The sequence below is a fragment of the Lutra lutra genome, chromosome 6, assembly GCF_902655055.1.
Source record: "Lutra lutra chromosome 6, mLutLut1.2, whole genome shotgun sequence".
Lineage (NCBI taxonomy): Eukaryota > Metazoa > Chordata > Mammalia > Carnivora > Mustelidae > Lutra > Lutra lutra.
The window spans coordinates 138742855-138756963 of NC_062283.1; the positions used below are offsets into that span (position 1 = coordinate 138742855).

At 42.3% G+C, this 14109-nt stretch overlaps 1 protein-coding gene across 5 annotated transcripts in view; it reads left to right on the forward strand.

The window, feature by feature from the left end:
- The first annotated feature begins 320 nt into the window (after positions 1–320).
- Positions 321–14109, forward strand: part of CCDC170 (coiled-coil domain containing 170) — a 107873-nt gene continuing 94084 nt past the window's right edge. For 3 of the 5 annotated variants that reach the window (XM_047734911.1, XM_047734915.1, XM_047734912.1), the window contains exon 1: positions 325–385. The gene's annotated coding sequence lies outside the window, so the exon portion shown is untranslated. Of the gene's footprint in view, positions 386–440; positions 514–14109 lie in introns of those variants that run through there. The other 2 variants (XM_047734913.1, XM_047734914.1) reach the window with 2 other exon arrangements.

Genomic DNA, 14109 nt, shown 5'->3' on the forward strand with positions numbered 1-14109 from the left:
GGAACCCCGGCCTTCTGGCGAGTGTCTGCCGCTCAGCCAAGGCGAGGCCTGGACAGACCCGGCCGCCGGGGCCGCCGAAGCCGCCGCTCCGCGCCGCCCGCGCGCCGGAGGCCACCGTGGGGGAGGATCCGGGTCTGTCCGACGCCGGGGGCGCATCGCAGAGGTCCAAGGCTGTGGGGCCACCCCGCGAGTACGCAGCCCGGCGGGCCTCCAGGTCCTCCCAGCGCCGCCGGCGTCGGGGCTGCGCCGCCCGCGCCTGTTGACTAGTTGCCCCAGGAGACGCGCGCGCCCCCGCCCCCGCCGCCTGCGCTCGGAGCGCGCCGGGAGCCTTGCGCCCACCCGGGACCTGCCACGCCGCTGCCCCGCCTCGCCACCCGTGCCGGAGGTACGTCCCGGCCCGCCGGCCGCGCTCCGGGCTCGTTCGGAAGGCCGCGGAGCACCGAGCACCGAGCACCGGGGCTGCACGGCCCCCGGGCGTTTGCAAACTTCTTCCCAGTGCGCGGGGGCCTCGTGGTGGGTATGGCTCAGCCTCGGAGGTGCGCGGGGACTGCCAGCGGCCGGCTAATTTTAGGAAGTTATGGGCAGGGCGAGAGTTGGGGAAGTGCGTCTGGGTGTTAGTGGGCACCCGTTTGCTTCTCGGACCGTTTAAACGGTGAAGTTCTGAAGACAGCTCCTGTAGGTGCCCCGCGACGCCCCCCGCCTCGTGTAACTTACACTCCTTGCCTAAGTAGTGATTCAGAGCAATTTCTTCAAAATCTGGTGTGGTCGGGTTAATGATGGTCTTGAGCAAAGTCGCTGGCCGTTTTGTTGCTGGTCACCCTAGAAACAGTCATTCAGCTGTCCTTGGATCCATTTACTCAATTCCTTAGGCACTAGGGACTTGGGGCGTCGGATATGTTGTAACACAAACACACACGAAGTTAGGGCTGGCTGAGCCCGGGTTAAGTATCCCATTTTGGACCTGGCATCAGGGTCCCACCAGGCATAGTATGCTAGGGGTGTTGCCAGAGATAGGGAAGGGATTGTGCTCCGCAGAGCTGCTAACCTAAGAGTTGTCCTCAGCCTAACCATACTGCCACAGAAATCTCTGGGGACACCCTTTGATTCAAAACATGGGGTGGATTCTCCAAAACGTTATAGGGATTCTGCTAATATTTAGAAGCTTTGATTGCTGCCTTACATCCATCTGACCTATATTTTGATTTCTTTGATTCCTGGCTTATTGTGGAAAATTAGTAATATATGATGCAAATAAAAAGGATTTTTTTTTTCCATTTGACATTTGCAAATTTTATCCTGATATGATATCCTCTGTGAATTAAGAATATTAGTCCAGGGGTGCCTGGGTGGCTCAGTGGGTTAAGCTGCTGCCTTCCGCTCAGGTCATGATCTCAGGGTCCTGGGATCGAGTCCCGCATCGGGCTCTCTGCTCAGCAGGGAGCCTGCTTCCCTCTCCTCTCTCTCTGCCTGCCTCTCTGTCTACTTGTGATCTCTCTCTGTCAAATAAATAAATAAAATCTTAAAAAAAAAAAAAAAGAATATTATTCCAGGGACACCTCGGTGGCTCAGTCTGCTGAGCCATGGACTCTTTTTTTTTTTTTTTAAAGATTTTATTTATTTGATAGAGATTACAAGTAGTCAGAGAGGCAGGCAGAGAGAGGGAGAGAGAGGAGGAAGCAGGCTCCCCGCTGAGCAGAGAGCCGGATGCGGGGCTCGATCCCAGGACCCTGAGATCATGACCTGAGCTGAAGGCAGAGGATTTAACCCACTGAGCCACCCAGAGCCATGGACTCTTGATTTTCCCAGGTAATCATCTCAGGGTCCTAGGATGGAGCCCCCACATCATTGTGCTCCATGAGAGTTGGCTTGAGGAGTCTGTCTTCCTCTCCTTCTGCCCCTCCTCCGCTCGTCCTCTCTCTCTCAAATCTTAAAAAAAGGATATTAGCCATGCATAAGTTTTTTAGTATTTTTATATTATTTAAATTTGGAGAAACAAATGAAAGTGAATCATAGACCTTGTGACCCTTCATTCCCAAATATTCTAGTAGGTGTCTCCTAAGAGCAAGGGCATTCTCCAGCCAAAATGCAGTGATCAAACCCAGGATGTTTGACATTGCTGCAGTAACTTTACCTAATGTACACTAGCTACAAAAATTTTGCCAATTGTCCCAATAATACCATTTACTGCAGAATATTTTTTCATGTCAGGATCGTGCATTATATTTAGTTGTGTATCTCTAGTCTCTATAAACCTGAAAGAGTTCCTCAATCTTTGTCTTTGATGATACTGATATTTTTATGGAGTCTAGGTCATTTGTCTTGCAGAATGAGTTCATCTGATTGTTTTTCATTACATTTTTGGTAGACTGCTCACGTTGACAGCACATATACTAGATTTTTGGTAGAAATACTATAAAGTGGTATGTCTCAGTGTGTCACACCAGGAGGTACATAATGTCACTTTGTCCCACTTTTGCTGATGCTGATTGGTGGCATTTGCCACCGTTTTCCATAGTAAAAGTGAAAAAAAAAGTTTTGGTAATAAATATGTGATCATATTGAATAATCTTATCGATGCATGTTGAGATTTTTAAGATAAGTTTTACTGACTACATAAAAGGAAAATATTCGGGGCATCTGGGTGGCTCAGTTGATTGTGTCCAACTCTTAGATTTTGGCTCAGGTCGCGATGTCAGGGTCATGGGATTGAACCTGAGTGGGGCTCCATGCTCAGCTCAGAGTCGGCTCTCCCTTGGCACCCCCCCTCCCCCTGCACGCCCATGCTCTCTCTCTAAGTAAATAAACGAAATATTTTTTAAAAAAAGAGGAAAATATTCACCAAGTCCAAGATTTTAATTGACCCGAAAGACCTAAATCTTACACTAAAAGTAGAAACTAAAAGAGCAGCATTTATTAAAGTTAATTTTTCAGTTTGCTAAATACTTCATTTGAGACAGTCTTATAACTCAGGTGGGCAAGGTAAGAATTTCCCATTATATGGATGTGAAAATGGTTTGCTTAGTTAGCGACTGCTGTAGCTGGGACTTAAATATGTTTCTTTTGTAAGTTTAGTCCTTTTCCTACTGCACCATCATGTACTGAAAAACAGACTAAAATACAGTTCTATGCAACTCTATGAGGACACAGAATGCTGCAGAGACCAAAGGTTCTAGTTTTGGGTTCAAGCAATCCTGATTATACCCCTTATTATCTGTGATGACATGGGCAAACAAAATTACTCATGTCTCTGAACTGTAGTTCCTTCATCTGAAGTCATGGGATCAGAGTCCTTACCACATAGGATAGTTTTGGGTTTTCACAGTTAATATATCTAATCCGTCCAACACTGACAGAGTAAGTGCTTATTAATATTAGCTATTCTTATTCTCTGTAACTTTTGGAATTTGCCTTGGCATCCACTCCACTCCTGTCATCACTGACACTTCCATTAATAAGACCTCAGTCACCACTTCAACAATCAGTAATTGAGGCTTTGTGTGAGGTACTGAGGATTAAAAAAATGAATTTCACAGTTTCTGCTCTCAGTGAAGAATCAAGAGTTCACAATCAAGAAAAACAGATACAGAAACAGTTGGCTTCTGTGGGTATCACCCATGACCCAGATTTAATGTGGCATTTTTCTCAAGTTGGCTTTGCCTCTAATCAAATCATCAGCAGACCTTTACTAGGCTAGAAAACGTGATGAATACCGAGAGCAATGTTACCTGACTTAAAGTTTAACAGCTCAAGCAGGGAAGAGGGAAACATGCTTCCAAGAAATTTACAAATAGAACTTTGAGCAGAACAGTGTAACTTTGTTGTGCATTTGAAATAAGGCCTGGGGAAAAAAAAGATAGAAGGTGTGAAAGCCTAAAAATGTTACTAAATTATTAAAATAATACCAGTGAGCAAAAAGCTACAGCAGTAGTTTGGCAAGAAGTGATTGCGTTTAAGATCAGACGGCACAGGGGCGCCTGGGGGGCTCAGTGGGTTAAAGCCTCTGCTTTCGGCTCAGGTCATGATCCCAGGGTCCTGGGATCGAGCCCCACATCGGGCTCTCTGCTCAGCAGGAGGCCTGCTTCTCTTCCTCTCTCTCTCTCTCTCTCTCTCTCTGCCTACTTGTGATCTCTGTCTGTCAAATAAATGAATAAAATCTTTAAAAAAAAAAAAAAAAGATCAGACGGCACAGACGTTCTGTGGCTTTGCTCTTTCAGTGTTGTCACATACCTAGAAGACCTGAACCAAAGTGGAGTCTCCAGTAAATAGCACTGTTGGGACTTTGAGCAAGTCTCTTTCCACTCTGTGAAACAGGTGAACTAACTGTCCGATGGGGTTGTTGTGAGAAGAAAATATAAATAGCAACTCCGTTTATCAACTGTATCATCTGTAGGTCATCAGGGCAATGGCCCTAGAGATGGTCATCTATAATGATGAAGGAAGGAAAGTCAGTTTTCCCTTTATTTCCCCACTATTTCCACTTTTAAAAAATTATGAAAAAATACATGTAACATAAACTTGACCACCTTACCCATATTACGTGCATGGTGCAGTGGAGTAATTACCTTTCTATTATTTTGCAACCATTGCCACTGTCCATGTCTAGAACTGTTTTCTTTTTTATTTTTAGAACCCTTTTCATCTCGCATAACTGGGACTCTGTACCCACTAACCCATAACTCCCCATTCCTTTCTCTCCTTTGGCAATGGAAACCACCATTCTATTTTCTGTTTCTGAATTTGACTACACTAGGTACCTCATATAAGGGGAATCATACAGTGTCATTTTGTGACTGCCTTATTTACTTAGCATCATGTCCTCAAAACTCATCCATCTTGTAGCATGGCAGAATTTCATTTCTGTTTAAGGCTGAATAATATTCCATTATATGTATATATCATGTTTTGTTTATCCATTCATCTGTGCATAGACACTTGGGTTGTTTCCACCTTTTGGTTCTAGTGAATTCGCTTTGATTGTGGCTGCACAAATAGCTCAAGACCTTGCTTTCAATTCTTTTGGGATTGCTGGATGATAATGGTAATTCTATTTTTAATTTTTTGAGGAGCTACCATACTGGGTTCCATAGTAGCTAGACCATTTTTCATTGCCATCAGCAATGCCCAAACGTTGCAATTTCTGTACATCCTTGTCCACACTTATGTTTTTCTTTCCTGCCTCCCTCCTTCTTTTATCTTTTTTCTTTCATAGGAGCCATCCTAATGGGTATGAGGTGGTATCCTTTATACTTTTTAAAAATAGTTTTTAAAAAAAGATAGTCATTTATTTGAGAAAGAGAAGATATGAGCAGGGGGAGGTGCAGAGAAGGAGGGAGAAACATGTGGGGCTCAGTCCCAGAACCCTGAGATCATGACCTGAGCCGAAGGCAGATGCTTAATCGACTGAACTACCCAGGCGCCCCTCCATTTCTACTTTCTGAAGAATCATTTCTTCCCTCTTCTGGTTTCTTCTTTTGTTCCCCCACCTCCTTTTAATCAAACTCAAGTTTAAGAAAAGATATGACCCGAATCACACATCTTCATATGAATTTAAGTTAGAAGTCTCCTTATTCTAGGTATAAAGAAAAAAGCCCAAAGCGCCCCAAAAAAGCCAAAAAGAGAAAAAGAAACAGAAAAAGTAGTGAAAAAACAAAAACAAAAACCAAACTGACGGTGGAAATAAATATAAATATAGCAGGAATTACCATAAAGGAGAAAGGACGAAATGCTCAGTTAACTGACAAAATTGTCGGATTGAATTTTTTTTTTTTTATATAGGTATATGGTCTTTATGAAAGACCTAAAAACAAAAGTATATGGAAAAGTTGAAAGCAAAGTGTACAAAAAGGTTCATCAGGCATGGGGCTTCTAGGTGGCACTGTTGGTTGAGCATCTGACTCTTGGTTTTGGGTCAGGTCCTGGTCTCAGGGTCGTGAGATTGAGTCCCACATGGGCTCCGGGCTTAGCACAGAGTCTGCTTATGTTTCTCTCTCCCTCTTCTCCCCCACCCCCTGCTGCCAACTGTCTTTCTTTCTAAAATAAATAAATAAATTTTTAGGGAGGAGGAGTCAAGATGGCGGAGAAGTAGCAGGCTGAGACTACTTCGGGTAGCGGGAGATCAGCTAAATAGCTTATCTAAAGATTGCAAACACCTACAAATCCAACGGGAGATTGAAGAGAAGAAGAACAGCAATTCCAGAAACAGAAAATCAACCACTTTCTGCAAGGTAGGACTGGCGGAGAAGTGAATCCAAAGCGACGGGAAGATAGACCGCGGGGGGAGGGGCCGGCTCCCGGCGAGCGGCGGAGCAACGGAGCAAAATCAGGACTTTTAAAAGTCTGTTCCGCTGAGGGACATCGCTCCAGAGGCTTAACTGGAAGCCCAGGCGGGGTCAGCGCGGCCTCAGCTCCCGCAGGGTCGCAGAAGGATCGGGGGTGTCTGAGTGTCGCAGAGCTTACCGGTATTAGAACGGGGAAGCCGGCTGCAGAGACAGAGCCGAGGAGTGACTCTCAGCTCCGGGTTGCCTTGAACCGGTCGCAGGCTCGGTCAGCTCGGAGCGCGGCCGGAGGCCAGGGTGGCGGGAGTCTTTGGGCGCTGTTCTCTGAGGGCGCACTGAGGAGTGGGGCCCCGGGCTCTCGGCTCCTCCGGGCCGGAGACCGGGAGGCCGCCATCTTCATTCCCGTCCTCCGGACTCTACGGAAAGCGCTCAGGGAACAAAAGCTCCCGAAAGCGAACCCGAGCGGATGACTCAGCGCGGCCCCGGGTAAGGGCGGTGCAACTCCGCCTGGGGCAAAGACGCTTGAGAATCACTACAACGGGCCCCTCCCCCAGAAGATCTACGGGAAACCCAGCCAGGACCAAGCTCACCTACCAAGGAGAACGGCGGAATTCCAGAGGAGAAGAAAGCAAAGCACGGAACTCATGGCTTTCTCCCCATGATTTTTTAGCCTTGCAGTTAATTTAATTTTTTTTCTTTTTCAATTTTTTTTTCTTTTTCTCTTCTTCTGCTAAATTTTTTTTAACTTTTACCGTTTTCTTTTTTTAACGTTTTTTAAATAGTTTATCTAATATATATATATATTTTTTCCTCTTTTTATATTTTTTCTTTATCGGCTTTCTTTTTTTTAATAGTTTTTTTTTCTTTCTTTCTGAACCCCTTTTTATCCCCTTTCTCCCCCCTCACAATTCAGGATCTCTTCTGATTTGGCTAAAGCATATTTTCCTGGGGTTGTTGCCACCCTTTTAGTATTTTACTTGCTCCTTCATAAACTCTTATCTGGACAAAATGACAAGGCGGAAAAATTCACAACAACAAAAAAGAACAAGAGGCAATACCAAAGGCTAGGGACCTAATCAATACAGACATTGGTAATATGTCAGATATAGAGTTCAGAATGATGATTCTCAAGGTTCTAGCCGGGCTTGAAAAAGGCATGGAAGATATTAAAGCAACCCTCTCGGGAGATATAAAAGCCCTTTCTGGAGAAATAAAAGAACTAAAATCTAACCAACTTGAAATCAAAAAAGCTATTAATGAGGTGCAATCAAAAATGGAGGCTCTTACTGCTAGGATAAATGAGGCAGAAGAAAGAATTAGCGATATAGAAGACCAAATGACAGAGAATAAAGAAGCTGAGCAAAAGAGGGACAAACAGCTACTGGACCACGAGGGGAGAATTCGAGAGATAAATGACACCATTAGACGAAACAACATTAGAATAATTGGGATTCCAGAAGAAGAGGAAACAGAGAGGGGAGCAGAAGGTATATTGGAGAGAATTATTGGAGAGAATTTCCCCAATATGGCAAAGGGAACAAGCATCAAAATCCAGGAGGTTCAGAGAACCCCCCTCAAAATCAATAAGAATAGGTCTACACCCCGTCACCTAATAGTAAAATTGACAAGTCTTAGTGACAAAGAAAAGATCCTGAAAGCAGCCCGGGAAAAGAAGTCTGTAACGTACAATGGTAAAAATATTAGATTGGCAGCAGACTTATCCACTGAGACCTGGCAGGCCAGAAAGAGCTGGCATGATATATTCAGAGTACTAAATGAGAAAAACATGCAGCCAAGAATACTATATCCAGCTAGGCTATCATTGAAAATAGAAGGAGAGATTAAAAGCTTCCAGGACAAACAAAAACTGAAAGAATTTGCAAATACCAAACCAGCTCTACAGGAAATATTGAAAGGGGTCCTCTAAGCAAAGAGAGACCCTCAAAGTAGTAGATCAGAAAGAAACAGAGACAATATACAATAACAGTCACCTTACAGGCAATACAATGGCACTAAATTCATATCTCTCAATACTTACCCTGAATGTTAATGGGCTAAATGCCCCAATCAAAAGACACAGGGTATCAGAATGGATAAAAAAACAAAAACCATCTATATGTTGCCTACAAGAAACTCATCTTACACCCGAAGACACCTCCAGGTTTAAAGTGAGGGGGTGGAAAAGAATTTACCATGCTAATGGACATCAGAAGAAAGCAGGAGTGGCAATCCTTATATCAGATCAATTCGATTTTAAGCCAAAGATTATAATAAGAGATGAGGAGGGACACTATATCATACTCAAAGGAACTGTCCAACAAGAAGATCTAACAATTTTAAATATCTATGCCCCTAACGTGGGAGCAGCCAACTATATAAACCAATTAATAACAAAATCAAAGAAACACATCGACAAGAATACAATAATAGTAGGGGATTTTAACACTCCCCTCACTGAAATGGACAGATCATCCAAGCAAAAGATCAACAAGGAAATCAAGGCCTTAAATGACACACTGGACCAGATGGACATCACAGATATATTCAGAACATTTCATCCCAAAGCAACAGAATACACATTCTTCTCTAGTGCACATGGAACATTCTCCAGAATAGATCACATTCTTGGTCCTAAATCAAGTCTCAACCGGTATCAAAAGATTGGGATCATTCCCTGCATATTTTCAGACCACAATGCTCTAAAGCTAGAACTCAATAACAAGAGGAAATTTGGAAAGAACCCAAATACATGGAGACTAAACAGCATCCTTCTAAAGAATGAATGGGTCAATCAGGAAATCAAAGAAGAATTGAAAAAATTTATGGAAACAAATGATAATGAAAACACAACAGTTCAGAATCTGTGGGACACAACAAAGGCAGTCCTGAGAGGAAAATATATAGCAGTACAAGCCTTTCTCAAGAAACAAGAAAGGTCTCAGGTACACAACCTAACCCTACACCTAAAGGAGCTGGAGAAACAACAAGAAAGAAACCCTAAACCCAGCAGGAGAAGAGAAATCATAAAGATCAGAGCAGAAATCAATGAAATAGAAACCAAAAAAACAATAGAACAAATCAACGAAACTAGGAGCTGGTTCTTTGAAAGAATTAATAAGATTGATAAACCCCTGGCCAGACTTATCAAAAAGAAAAGAGAGAGGACCCAAATAAATAAAATCATGAATGAAAGAGGAGAGATCACAACGAACACCAAAGAAATACAGACAATTATAAGAACATACTATGAGCAACTCTACGCCAACAAATTTGACAATCTGGAAGAAATGGATGCTTTCCTAGAGACATATAAACTACCACAACTGAACCAGGAAGAAATAGAAAGCCTGAACAGACCCATAACCAGTAAGGAGATTGAAACAGTCATCAAAAATCTCCAAACAAACAAAAGCCCAGGGCCAGACGGCTTCCCGGGGGAATTCTACCAAACATTTAAAGAAGAACTAATTCCTATTCTCCTGAAACTGTTCCAAAAAATAGCAATAGAAGGAAAACTTCCAAACTCATTTTATGAGGCCAGCATCACCTTGATCCCAAAACCAGACAAGGATCCCAACAAAAAAGAGAACTACAGACCAATATCCTTGATGAACACAGATGCAAAAATTCTCGCCAAAATACTAGCCAATAGGATTCAACAGTACGTTAAAAGGATTATTCACCACGACCAAGTGGGATTTATTCCAGGGCTGCAAGGCTGGTTCAACATCCGCAAATCAATCAATGTGATACAACACATTAATAAAAGAAAGAACAAGAACCATATGATACTCTCCATAGATGCTGAAAAAGCATTTGACAAAGTACAGCATCCCTTCCTGATCAAAACTCTTCAAAGTGTAGGGATAGACGGCACATACCTCAATATTATCAAAGCCATCTATGAAAAACCCACCGCAAATATCATTCTCAATGGAGAAAAACTGAAAGCTTTTCCGCTAAGGTCAGGAACACGGCAGGGATGTCCGTTATCACCACTGCTATTCAACATAGTACTAGAAGTCCTAGCCTCAGCAATCAGACAACAAAAGGAAATTAAAGGCATCCAAATCGGCAAAGAAGAAGTCAAACTATCACTCTTCGCAGATGATATGATACTCTATGTGGAAAACCCAAAAGACTCCACTCCAAAACTGCTAGAACTGGTACAGGAATTCAGTAAAGTGTCAGGATATAAAATCAATGCACAGAAATCAGTTGCATTTCTCTACACCAACAACAAGACAGAAGAAAGAGAAATTAAGGAGTCCATCCCATTTACAATTGCGCCCAAAACTATAAGATACCTAGGAATAAACCTAACCAAAGAGACTAAGAATCTATACCCAGAAAACTATAAAGTACTCATGAAAGAAATTGAGGAAGACACAAAGAAATGGAAAAATGTTCCATGCTCCTGGATTGGAAGAATAAATATTGTGAAAATGTCTATGCTACCTAAAGCAATCTACACATTTAATGCAATTCCTATCAAAGTACCATCCATTTTTTTCAAAGAAATGGAACAAATAATCCTAAAATTTATATGGAACCAGAAAAGACCTCGAATAGCCAAAGCAATATTGAAAAAAGAAAGCCAGAGTTGGTGGCATCACAATTCCGGACTTCAAGCTCTATTACAAAGCTGTCATCATCAAGACAGCATGGTACTGGCACAAAAACAGACACATAGATCAATGGAACAGAATAGAGAGCCCAGAAATGGACCCTCAACTCTATGGTCAACTCATCTTCGACAAAGCAGGAAAGAACGTCCAATGGAACAAAGACAGCCTCTTCAATAAATGGTGTTGGGAAAATTGGACAGCCACATGCAGAAAAATGAAATTGGATCATTTCCTTACACCACACACGAAAATAGACTCAAAATGGATGAAGGATCTCAATGTGAGAAAGGAATCCATCAAAATCCTCGAGGAGAACACAGGCAGCAACCTCTTCGACGTCAGCCGCAGCAACATCTTCCTAGGAACATCACCAAAGGCAAGGGAAGCAAGGGCAAAAATGAACTTTTGGGATTTTATCAAGATCAAAAGCTTTTGCACAGCAAAGGAAACAGTGAACAAAACCAAAAGACAACTGACAGAATGGGAGAAGATATTTGCAAATGACATATCAGATAAAGGGCTAGTGTCCAAAATCTATAAAGAACTTAGCAAACTCAACACCCAAAGAACAAATAATCCAATCAAAAAATGGGCAGAGGACATGAACAGACATTTCTGCAAAGAAGACATCCAGATGGCCAACAGACACATGAAAAAGTGCTCCATATCACTCGGCATCAGGGAAATACAAATCAAAACCACCATGAGATATCACCTCACACCAGTCAGAATGGCTAAAATTAACAAGTCAGGAAATGACAGATGCTGGCGAGGATGCGGAGAAAGGGGAACCCTCCTACACTGTTGGTGGGAATGCAAGCTGGTGCAACCACTCTGGAAAACAGCATGGAGGTTCCTCAAAATGTTGAAAATAGAACTACCCTATGACCCTGCAATTGCACTGCTGGGTATTTACCCTAAAGATACAAACATAGTGATCCGAAGGGGCACGTGCACCCGAATGTTTATAGCAGCAATGTCTACAATAGCCAAACTATGGAAAGAACCTAGATGTCCATCTACAGACGAATGGATAAAGAAGATGTGGTATATATACACAATGGAATACTATGCAGCCATCAAAAGAAAGGAAATCTTGCCATTTGCGACAACGTGGATGGAACTAGAGGGTATCATGCTTAGCGAAATAAGTCAATCGGAGAAAGACAACTATCATATGATCTCCCTGATATGAGGGAGAGGAGATGCAACATGGGGGGTTGAGGGGGTAGGAGAAGAGTAAATGAAACAAGATGGGATTGGGAGGGAGACAAACCATAAGTGACTCTTAATCTCACAAAACAAACTGAGGGTTGAGGGGGGGAGGGGGTTGGGAGAGGAGGTGGGGTTATGGATATTGGGGAGGGTATGTGCTATGGTGAGTGTTGTGAAGTGTGTAAACCTGGCGATACGCAGATCTGTACCCCTGGGGATAAAAATATATGTTTATAAAGCTGTAAAAAAAAAAAAAAAAAAAAAGAAAGAAAGGATGAATCCCCAAGTTTTGTAGCAACATGGACGGGACTGGAAGAGATTATGCTGAGTGAAATAAGTCAAGCAGAGAGAGTCAATTATCATATGGTTTCACTTATTTGTGGAGCATAACAAATAGCATGGAGGACAAGGGGAGATGGAGAGGAGAAGGGAGTTGAGGGAAATTGGAAGGGGAGGTGAACCATGAGAGACTATGGACTCTGAAAAACGATCTGAGAATTTTGAAGGGGTGGGGGGTGGGAGGTTGGGGGCACCAGGTGGTGGGTATTGTAGAGGGCATGGATTGCATGGAGCACTGGGTGTGGTGCAAAAATAATGAATACTGTTATGCTGAAAAAAATAAAAAATTAAAATGTAAAAAAAATAAATAAATAAATAAATAAATTTTTAAAAAAGATTCATCAGGCAAGAAATAAGCAAAAGAAAGCTGATTAGATATAATAATATACAAAATACTTTTAAGGCAAAAATGCATTACTGGAGGTAAAGAGAGTCACAATACAAATTATTTCGCTATCTAATAATAATAAAAATTTTCATTCACAGGAAAGTGTAAGAACTCTAAATGTATATGCAATAACATGGCATCAAAACTTGGTGTTCAAATATGCAAGTTAAAAATTGACAGGAACAAAAATCTATAAGGACGTATAGATGAACCCAAATTAGACAAGAACTTCTCCAACATACCTCTCTTACTATCTGAATAGCAACCAGGCAAAAATTTGGTAAGAGAGCTACTAAAAAAACTAAAGACACAGACTTGGTAAAGTCATTGTGAAGAATTAAAGTGTATAAGATATTTGGGATATGGCTGTGGAAGTTAACAGGACGCCTTTTTCTCTTTGTCCAAGGGAAAAAAAACACCTTTAGACTAGGAATTAATTAATTAGACACAATCCTAGAAAATGTACTCCATTGATAGGGGTTGAACTAGATCAGTAATTACATGTTTTTCTCTTGTAAATAAATAAGGACTTTCTGTTATCAAAAGTAAATGATGACAGTCTGATCAAAAAACATTAAACAGGGGCGCCTGGGTGGCTCAGTGGGTTAAGCCACTGCCTTCGGCTCAGGTCATGATCTCAGAGTCCTGGGATCGAGCCCCGCATCGGGCTCTCTGCTCAGCAGGGAGCCTGCTTCCTCCTCTCTGCCTGCCTCTCTGCCTGCTTGTGATCTCTCTGTCAAATAAATAAATAAAATCTTTAAAAAAAAAACACATTAAACACATCCAGCTAGAAGACTTTTCTATAAAATAACTGACAGGACTCAAAAGTGTCAAGGTCACTAAGGAGACACAACACTAAATGCGATGTGGGGACCTAGACTGGTTTCTGGACCACAAAGAGAACGTTAGTGGAAAGACTGGTAGCTTAGTGAATAGTATTTTATCAATATTAGTTTCCTGGTTTTAATAAACGTACCTTGCTTATTGTAGTTATTAATGTTGGGGAATCTGGGTAAAGGATATACAGATAGAGCAACTTTTCTCTAAGTCTAAAATGATTTCAAAAACTTTTTTTTTAAGATTTTATTTATTTATTTGACACAGAGAGAGATCACAAGTAGGCAAAGAGGCAGGCAGAGAGAGAGAGGAGGAAGCAGGCTCCCTGCCAAGCAGAGAGCCCAACGCCGGGCTTGATCCCAGGACCCTGAGATCATGACCTGAGCCAAAGGCATAGGCTTTAACCCACTGAGCCACCCAGGCGCCC